This window comes from Acomys russatus, chromosome 32 (assembly GCF_903995435.1).
Source record: "Acomys russatus chromosome 32, mAcoRus1.1, whole genome shotgun sequence".
Taxonomy (NCBI): Eukaryota; Metazoa; Chordata; class Mammalia; order Rodentia; family Muridae; genus Acomys; species Acomys russatus.
The window spans coordinates 41,045,097-41,055,800 of record NC_067168.1 but is presented as its reverse complement, the minus strand read 5'-3'; positions in this window follow the sequence as shown (position 1 = coordinate 41,055,800).

The following is a 10,704-nucleotide window of genomic DNA, read 5'->3' as shown; positions in this document are numbered from 1 at the left end:
ACTCTAAATCACTTTGAGACCAGAAAAAAAGGGAGGAAAAAACTCTCAAGTATTGATTTAAACACGTCTTTTCGCAACATACCTCCCTGCACACGCCGGGGAACATGAAGTGCCCCATAAATATCCTGGGGACCACTCATTTTCTATTCTTCTGTCACCCTATGCTGCAGAGTCGTTCATCCCCATGAGCTCTCAAGATTTCACATCACCTGCAGGCCAGGGAAGCAAGTTGGTGCTAACTACACCACTAAGAGCTGCTGCCATCACCACAGTCTGACCCAGCACTCCTAGGCAACTTCTAAAGACAAAAATGCTAAGCAATTAAGTTGTCTTTATACCTGTCTCCCCCAGATGGAAAATTCCTAGAGGTTCTGTTATGTGTGTCTACGTGGTCACGCATGTGCATGCATGTGCACACACGGAGGCCAGATGTCAACCTCAGCTTTTTTCCCTCAAATTTTATCCATATTGTTTGGGCGGGACAGGATCTGCCACCAAAAGTACAACTTGGTGCTTCAGCTAGGCTGGCTAATCAGAAAACGCCAGAGACCCTCCTGTCTCTGCCTCCCTGCTCCTCTGTGCTGGGATCACAAGCACACGCATCCATGTCAGGCTCTTTATGTAGGTTCTGAGAGCAAAGCCCAGATCCTCCTGTGGACACAACAAGCCATCTCCCCAGCCCTGCATCTGGCTTTAATTCACCAACTCGACAACAGCTTCCTAGGACCTGAAAGAGTGTGTTACTGCAGGTTCGGGGGACTCGGGGTGCGAGGTATTTCTGGGTCCCTGGTCATTTCACAGAGCAGATGAGGGTAGAACTGTGAGTTCTGGCAACTGAAAGAACTCATAACTGTACCTTTCTCAAAGCAGCAAGAATAAGAATCCAGGGCTGGAGAGGTGGCTCAGCGCTTAAGAGCACTGGCTGCTCTTCCAGAGGACCAGGGTTCAATTCCCAGCACCCACATGGCAGCTCACAACTGTCTGTAACTCCAGTTCCAGGGATCTGACTCGCTCATACCTGCAGGCAAAACACCAATGTATATTTTTTAAATTTTTTTAAATAAAAAGAAAGACTTCACAGAGAAACCCTGTCTCAAAAACAATAATGATGATGATGATGATAATTATAATTATAATAATAAAATAAATAAGAATAAAAATCCAGAATGGCAAGGTGTTAAGTGAGTAGAAAAAGGGATGAGAAAAATTTTAAGTAGAAATATAGAAAGCAGAAGCAATATCTAGGGACAGGAGGTACTGTATAAGCTGACAATTGTGCCAACCAAGCTTATTAAGAAGTTGCAACATCATGTTTACTATTTACAGAGGTAAAGATGGCCAAGGTCAGCAGAGAGCTGTAACATGATGCTGGCAAAGAGAACAGGGGGCACCTCCAACACAGCTGCCCAAGGACTTAATAACCACAGCCTGGGGTTGGGGGATGGAGGAGGAGGGGAGGGGGTGGGGAAGGAGTCAGGGTAGGTGGGGTCTCCTGAGGCTGCAACCTTGACTCTTCTGAGGAGGCACTGGCTCAGTCCTCCACCAGCCTTGCCAAGTCCACTCCTGGACACAATACTAACGTTCCCTTTGTCCTTCCATCAGGGCTTCTGAAAAAGTCTGTCTGTCCCCCCCCCCCAACCCCCACACACTTATTTTCAAGTGACTACAGCGCCAGATCTCAGGAGAACCAGCCAAGGTGGCAGCGACAAAGCTGTCCAGTGTCACATAGAGAAGAACTTGATGGCTAGAGAAGGGGTTTGAAGGCACTGCCACAGCCACACCTCGTGACTAAGTAACCTGGGGTTCCGGCGTTCTGACTTTCAATCAGTCATCCGAGAGATGAAGCAACAAACCTCAGCAGAAGAGACACAAGAAACAAAGCTGCACTTCTACCACTGAGAGTCCAGGGTGTGGAAGCCAAAGTCCTGCTCAAGATTTGGGGGAAATACTTGCCTCTGGTGGAAAATAATATTAGAAAGTAACTCTGGGCCGGACGGTGGTGGCAACACCTTTAATCCCAGCACTTGGGGAGACAGAGGCAGGTGGATCGTTGTGAGTGAGTCTGAGGCCAGCCTGGTCTACAAAGCGAGTCCAGGACAGTGAAGGCTACACAGAGAGACCCTGTCCTGAGAAGAAAAAAAAAAGAAAGAAAGCAACTCTGACTTTCATGGAGTCTGCACACACCAGATCCCCTCTGTCTGCAAGGAAGCAGGTACTGATTAGTATCATGCCTTATGGTACCCTAAATATACTGGGGAGTTTCTTCTTAAAAGATTTGGGCTGGAGCGATGGCTCAGAGGTTAAGAGCATTGGCTGCACTTCCAGAGGACCTGAGTTCAATTCCCAGCAACCACATGGTGGCTCACAACCATTTATAATGAGATCTGGTGCCCTCTTCTGCTGTGCAGGTGTACATGCAGACAGAACACTGTATACATAATAAATTAATAAAGCTTTAAAAAAAAGGGTCTAGAAAAAAATATCCCATTAGCTTAAAGGAGAAATGGAAAGGAAAGCTTTTTTCTTTTCTTCCTTTTTCTTTTCTTTTCATACGTCCTTCAGTGTCCAGGACAGACTGGGGAAGGAAGGAGGGAGGGGAAAAAAGGAAGGAAGGAAGGAAAACACTTAACAATGCTCAGCTTTTGCCCACCTATGCAGCTCAGGTCCCACCACCAGGCAATAGTCCCCACCCACTATTAAAATGACTCTTCCCGAACCAATAAACATCATCAAGACATCCTTCATAGACAGTTCTCAGAGCCAACCTTACCGTGACAATCTCTCCCAGGTATGCCCAAAGGCTTGACTCCCAGGTGTTGAACTAAGAGCTAATAGCAGTTGTCACAGCCCCAAATAGGCCTTTCCTCCTTTAAATTGTCTCCTGCCACCATTTAAGTCCTAAAGTGTGCCAGTGAGCATTGGCCTGGCACGGGACGGGGACAGAGGTTTTAGGTAGACCGAACAGTAAAGACATGCAGAGACTCTGAAGCAGGGACCCAAATCCTGCAGCCTCTGAAGCCCGCGTGAAGAACGAAGTCACTATTCTAAGCACAACAGGAACTGTTTGCACTCATTTAGCAGGAAAACGGCATAATCTCTTCTCTACACAAGGCCTCCACTCCTGGCTTTCAAGTCACCGACTACGGTACACTAAGTAAGGAGAGATGCCAGCTCTGCTTATCCACCTGTCCCAAGAGTGCAGAACACTTTCAGAATGCTTTAAAGAACGTTTTATAAATGAAATGCCTCCTTCAGGTGCCTTGGTTACCAGAACCGTCTTTATCTTTTTTCAGTAATGCATTATCAATGAGGATATAGAGGCTAAATTGGCCTGGATCACAGCCACGGGGAGCTTAATTACCTTGCAGTCTCCTATGCTTAGAAGGGCGCTACAGAAACAAGAGCAGCCACCCCTGCAGGTGCACAGTGCAATGGTTTACCCTCGGCCTCTGCTACTGAGGCATACGTTTGCTTTTGTATGTTTATCTTTGCTTAATTATGAATATATGTCCTTAACCCATTCCAAAAAAAAAAAATGTTTTTAGGAGATTTATCAGAACATAAAGAATGGGGTGAAATAACATAACAGAAAGAAAACACAGACTCAAAGGAGAAGGAAAAAGGAAGAGAGCAGGGAAGTGACAGAGCTGGTTGGGGACAGGGTGCTGACAAGACACAGTCTCAGAGTTTTCTATGCCTGGGTTTTCAGCTTCTTAGGCACCCATATTGTTGGGCTTTGAGGGGGCTAATTAAATAAACGCTTCCTCAGAACAGTCAGAATCAATGAAGAAACGGTCCTCTTTGGGTTCTTGAAAAGCTGGACTGGAAAACAGGGCCTGGGTCTGAGACCAGAGTACTCTCCCACAAGGAAGCGTGCAGATTTATCTCAGAGAGAAGAGTGCATATCTGCTGGTGGGCCTCCCCAAGGATCAGGCATACCAGTCAGCCCAGGCAGCACCGGAAGAAGAAAGGGGGCATACAAATGTCCTTTCCCAAGCCAGGGAGCCACAGAAGCCACATGAGCCCAGGTGACCATGTGAAAGGTCACCAGTCAGCTAAGTTAAACCCCCCACCCTGTCCTGAAATTTGCTTATAAAAGGCAGTGGGGCCTGCAGAGAGAGTTCAGTTGGCCAACTGCTGCCAAATAGGAGGATCTGACTTCAATGACCAGAACCCAAGTAAAAATTGCCAGGCAGGATGGCATTTAATTGCAATCTCTATTGCAGAGCTGGGCCAGATTCCCTGGAGCTCCTGGGCCAGCGAGCCTCGCCTGCTTAGCAAGCTCCACTCAGTGAGAGGCCCTGTCAAAAGAGAAAAAGAAAATAACACCCCCAGGTAGTCATACCTGGTCATACACCGGTCGCCATACCTTTTTGTACTGTTCAAATGCACAGCTCTTTGCTGGAGTAGTCAAGCAAGCATCTGCTTGCATGGTCCTGTCAAATACTTGCATGCACCCGTATTCCCCACAGGTGATGCTATTAAGCGGAGTCCAGCCTTCAGGCCTGGGGAGAGTGGGGTTGGGTGGTGAGATCCAGGTGCTATGGGGATAAGAAAAATCTGAAGTCCTGGAGCCAACCAGAGTGAGACCTGTCTCTCAGAAAGAGATCGCACACAGTCCCAACAACTTGTCGTAGCACCATGCAGGAGAGGCTAAACTCCAAGACATGATGGGCAAGGCCACACCTTGACCAGGACTGTTGAGTTACACAGACCTTGAGCCTTCTCTTCAAGCCTGAACCTCAAGCCCAGGCCCTGAAGATGGCCTAACGTGGCCACACTGAACAAGTCTCCTTTGTCATTTTTCATTATCCCGCATCTGTTTAACTGGTCTCCTAGGGTTGGGTGGCTGAGCCCAGCTTGTTAGAACCCAGGCTCTGACCCTAAAAGCCCTGGAGACAATTTTAGTCGTCATTGCTATCTGTCGACAAACATCTCCAGATAACTTTGGATGTCTCCACCTGTCACTCAAGACTGGAAGTGACAGAAGTGTTCATCCCTCTGCTCTTGATATTTAATGACTTAATAAAGAAAGGTACATTGCCATCTCTCAAACGCACAACTTAAAATGGTCTGAATATTTTTATAGCAGTTTTCCATTATCTGTGTGTCTCCTTATAATTGGTTTGAGAGTTGTATCTCATTAGAATTGACTGATCTTATGTATTTTACTTTTCGATGCATTTAAAAGTTTTATCCTGAGAAAGAGGTCCTAGGCAGCTCCAGGGTTCCGAGAGAGAATGAATGTCACTTGGAAGGTTATGAATCCTGACAAGGACGTGGGGAGATGGCTCACAGTAAAGGGCAGGCCACAGAAGGTTGAAAAACTGAGTCCAGATCCCCAGCACCCATGTAAAACAAGAAAACAAAACCCAGGCACAGCAACTAAGGCCTGTAATCCCAGTGCCGGGGAGGCAGGCAGGCCTGCAGGGCTTGTTGGCCAGCCATTCTGGCCCAATCAGTGTGTACCGGGTTCAGCGAGAGACCCTGCCTCAAAGAATAAAATGGAGAGTCACAGAGGAACATACATTATGTCAACCTCGGCCTCCAAATGCACATGCATATGCTCACACACATGAGCACATACAACATGCATATGACAGGGTTTAAAATTAAATAACGCCCCCACAGGCAAGAGACATGCTCCACAAATGGCTATTGCCCATTATGGTGAATGTAAGCTTTGTGGGCGTGTTCTTTGGCCACTCTGTGGCCTAAAAGACAGGTCATGTGTCTTCCCTCCGTAGCCCTCAAGACCATGTATTTCAGAGGGTGATTAAAGGGCCTAAGCAGTTAACACCCTTAGGGTGCATAGCACAGTGCTTGGCTCAAAGACAATACCCCTTACAACAGAGAATGTAAGAATTAGATTTGAGGGTAGGAGTGCCAGGGTTCAGTTTCCAGCACCCATACTGGGGTGCTCACAACTACCTGCAACTACCAGCCTCTGAGGGACCCATACACACGTGGCATACGTTTGCTTAGACAAATGTACCCAGAAAATTTTAAGTGAGTGTATATAATATAGATTAGTACACTTATATGAATAAATAAAAATACTATAATGTAGACTAATATATTAATAAATAATGTACAATTCTTTATTCACATTGAGAACTATATTCAAGAGCTCAGCTGCCAAAACTACTCAACACTGCCATGGGAGTCAGGCTGAGACGCTGCAGAAACTCTGTCCTCAGGGAAGCCACAGCTTCCTGGAGAGGGATGGCGAGCTCAGAAGCAACAAGAAGCTAAGGCTGAGAACACAGGCAGGCTCTGTGGGAGCCACCACAGGTGCGAGAAACCACAGGCCTGGGTTGGGGGAAAGAGCAAAGAGAAATGTTCACCAGGTGCCTGCATTCCACCTCCTCCTGCCTGTGGTGTCTGCTGATTTCTCACTTCCAGTTACTGGGAAAGCCTCCTGCCTTTAACAGTTCAACACCCAGGCTCTTTGTTAGCATTTTTCTATTTTGTTAAGAGTTACTCTCACCCCTGAATGCTAGCATTCCACACAACCACACAACCGTCTTTAGGTTTATGCCTGGTGACAATGACTTGACAGGAGGAAAGCAATTCTGAAACTGGGGAAACACTGGGAATGACTCTTTGGCACCAGGGTGGAGTCCAGTCATCCTGGGCAAGGAAGCTCACTGAGAGCAGGGCACCAGACACAAGGCCACTGCATCCTCTTGGATTCAGCGCCGAGTAACAGCTCTTTGGGGATTCCTGAATAGTGTGTGTGTGTGTGTGTGTGTGTGTGTGTGTGTGTGTGTGTGTGTGTGTGTGTGTAGAGACTAAAGGACAGCTTTGGGTGTCATTTCTTGGCCACCATCTACTTTGGGGCCTTCTTTTGGGGCAGAATCTCCTAGTTTCCTGGAACTTGCCAAGTAAGTTAGGCTGTCTGGCCAACAGCCTGAGGATACAGGTGTCTCTGCCTCCCCAGCACTGGAATCGCACCCACACATCACCACACCAGTTTTTTGTTTTATTTTGTTTTGCTTTCAAGTTAGTTCTGAGGAATCAGGTCACACTTTACTGACAGAGGTACTTTCCCAGCACTTCCTGAATGTTCTTACCAGGCAATTTGTGCTATGGGCAACTACACCCCTCATCCACTGGGCTTTGTTATATGCTACCCAGTGTGCTCTGCGCTTCCCCTTGGTACCAGTCAGCTAGGGCTGCCACGCAAACCACACACTGAGTGCCTGAGCATAAACCCATTTCCTCACAGTTCTGGAAACTCAAAGTCCAAGAAGGCACAGGAGAGGTTTGGTCTTTCTCAAAGGCCCCTTCTAGCTTTTGGATTGCTGTCTTCGTCATTCAGTCCTCATGTGGCCTTCACACTGTACATACCTGTGCATGTGTGGGTTTTGATCGTGGGGAAGGCAGCTGAATAACCGTAGGGAGGTGGATGTGGTCACCTGTGCATTTCCAGGCAAAGGGTATTCTTCGCTCCTGCACCCTGGCCTTAAAAGGCGCAGGGTAGCTGGCACTTAGCTGATATAGGGCACCAGGACTGTGGTTTCTTCTAGTGGGGGCGGGGAGGCCCGTGGGGGAGAAGTTCCAGACTTAAGAGAGAACCAGAGAGCCAAGCATGCTTAGTCAAAATAAAAACAACCAGGAGACAAAGCACTAGGTTTTAATTCACGCACAGAGTCCTATATATCTAGCCTAGAAACGAGCAGCCCGAGCTAAGCTGACCAAGGAAAGCTTATGAGAATGGTAGACAGGGGGAAAGCTGGGGGGGTCCGGGAGGACACAGAGAAGGGATGAGAGAGCCAGCCCCCTCTCATTCAGGTACCTGGGTTTTTAAATCTCCTGCATCGTAAAACAGACAACCCCTCACCCCCCCCCCCCCCATATCACCCGGGGGCCTGTCTCTGGGGCCTTCCAAAAGACCTGGATCTTTGAAGTGTCCGAATAGGGCCAGAAGAATTATACCTTTCTACCAGACAGGATTTGGTGGGTGGGTTTCTCTCCTGAAACAGGAAGGAGTCACTTCCCTTATCTGTGCTCAGATGAAACCGGCTTTTTCTAGAGAGAAGCTGACTCAGAAAAAAATCCCACATACATGACCCTCTCCTCTAAGAACACGAAGGAACACTAACAAACCCACCTCCAAGTACCTCTTTTTAACTGAGCTGCCTACTTACAGACCTTACCCTGCTGGGTCTCGAGGGCTTTGCATGAATGCACAACATCGACAAGGGAAGCAACAAATCAGCCTATGACACTGTCCTAGTTAGAGTTTCTATGGCTGAGGCGATACACCATGACCAAAAAGTAAGTTGGGGAGGAAAGGGTTTATTCGGCTTATACTTCCATCATCATCATCATCAAAGAAGGTCAGGACAGGAGCTCAAGCAGGGCAGGAAGCTGGTGCAGAGGCCATGGAGGGATGCCGCTTACTGGCTTGCTCCTCATGGCTTGCTTAGCCTGCTTTCTTATACAACCCAGGACCACCAGCCAGAGGATGGCCCCACCTCTCACATCACCCATTAATTAAGAAAATGCCCTGCAGGCTTGTCTGTAGCCTAGTCTTACAGAGGCATTTTCTCCACTGAGGCTCCTTCCTCACAGATGACTCTAGCTCCTGTCAAGTTGGCATAAGACCAACCTGAGTGACAGCATCTGAGCCAAAGGGGGAGACTGCAAATGACGACAGCCCATGGCTCTGAAAATTGGCATGGTGAGCTGCTATGTGACAGTCTTCTCCTGGGGCAGGGATTGGGGGGAAGCAGGGGAGGGAAATGCAACAGGCGTCTCTCCCCAACCTGGAAAGGGAGGGTAGGACATAGTGAAGTAATGATTGCACCAGAGTCCAGCCTAGTGGACCAGTGAGTTTTCCCTTGGAATCAGTAAGATGTGTGTGGTTGAGGCGTCACTTACAAGGAGCAGGGGTGGCTCAAAAGCTGCTGGGTCATAAGAAAGCCAACCCCAGCAGTAAGGACTCACTCAGGCTCTGACCCTGAGCTCTCTGTACAGCTTGCAGGCAGTTTGCAGGCGAGAGTTACTTCTCTGGGCTCAGCTGGACAGAGTACCCCTTGTCCTCTACCCCAGTTCGTCACCCCTTTTGTAAATCTGGTGGGGGAAAGTCAGAACCCCCAAGTTTCTACTTTCACAGACTTAAGGTCTTTTACCTCTCTTTTGAGTCTCCGGAGCCTCCCCCACCTCTTAGAGGGAATTCTTGAATTTGAAGGAAACTGCATTACAATGGGAGCCTCAGCCCACACAGCCCAGGCAACTGAGCTTGACACCCAGGGTGCTTTGAACCCTCAGCTCTGTCCTGTTCACCAGCTTTCACCAGACTAGTCTAGGTAAGGCAAGTATCCCCCATCTTCTCCCCCCAGACCATCTGAGTCAGCCCCACAGCAGGGTACACGACTCTGCCCTTTTGAATACACCATGTAACAGTCTCAGTGGTATGGCTCACAGACCCAACTATTTCATTTTTTTTTCCCCTTTTTCTTTGTTGTTGTTGTTGTTTATTTTTTGAGACAGGGTTTCTTTGTGTATCCTTAGCTGTCCTGGACTTGCTTTGTTGACCAGGCTGGCCTCGATCTCACAGAGATCCACCTGCCTCTGCCTCCCAGAGTGCTGAGATTACAGGCATGCCTAGCCTGCCCCCTCCTATTTCAAATCTCACCCCAGGCCTTATCCCCTGTCTTCATATGGTGCTGAAGTCCTGTAAGCAGTATCCAACCCAAGCGACAGATCTCCCGGATGAATCCAGTCTTTAGGAGGATATAGTACTGATCTATGACTCCTGGGCAGGCTGCAGTGCAATCCCTGCTACCCGGCCCACCATGCCTTGGCTCCCTCCCAGAAGCCCTCCGTGTCTGGTCTTGTCTCTGAAGCCCCTTATCCAATGGTTCCTGATGGCTTCACCAGCACCTATGGGCATAAAGAGCTCCATTGGGAGATGCAGCTAGTAAGTGCCTCACAGGATCACTATGAAGACTAGATAGTTAAAATACACCGAGCACGCATCATGGCACTGGGCACGTTTCCGAGGCTGCGCTCCCTCTCTTGCTCCCATTCTGGCCATGTTTCTAAGGCTGTGCCCGCCTCTCTCACTCCCAGCCTGAACTTCCTGCAACACATCAGTGTCTAGAAACAGAATCATGTGTCCTGAATAATAAGGTGTTTATTCATCACCCGCTTCACCCTCGCTTCTTCCCTGCCTTCCCAGGGAATACCAAGCTCCCACACCTTGTGCTGTGTCATCTACAGCGATGAATGAGGTCTTATGGCTGCAGCTGTCTCCCTGGTGAACTGTAAGTCACTCCCTTTGCTTCTAAAGTAAGGACCAGATCATCTGAGGCAACAGAAGCAGAAAATCACCCCCACCACCCTGGCATTTCAGAGGACGTAAATGACATTAAGAGTATACTTTGTCCCTGTCTCTCATGTTCCTTTCTTCGCCGCCTTATAAGGTACCAAGTCCCCGACAGAGCAAGACAGCAGGTACTTTCTCAAGGAAATCCTAGGAACAAATGACCACTCTGAGGATTATAGATTATCCTTGCAAAGACGAGGCAGTCCTAGCGTGAAAGTCCGCTGAAGGAGAACAGATTTACATGGAAATACAGACGCATCCAGAAGTAGGACTATGTTTTCCAGTACACTGAATGGTAATGTTCACCAGATTCCTCCTGGGGCACCCACAATTTCTTTTTCCTTTAAGCTCCACTCCCATTTACC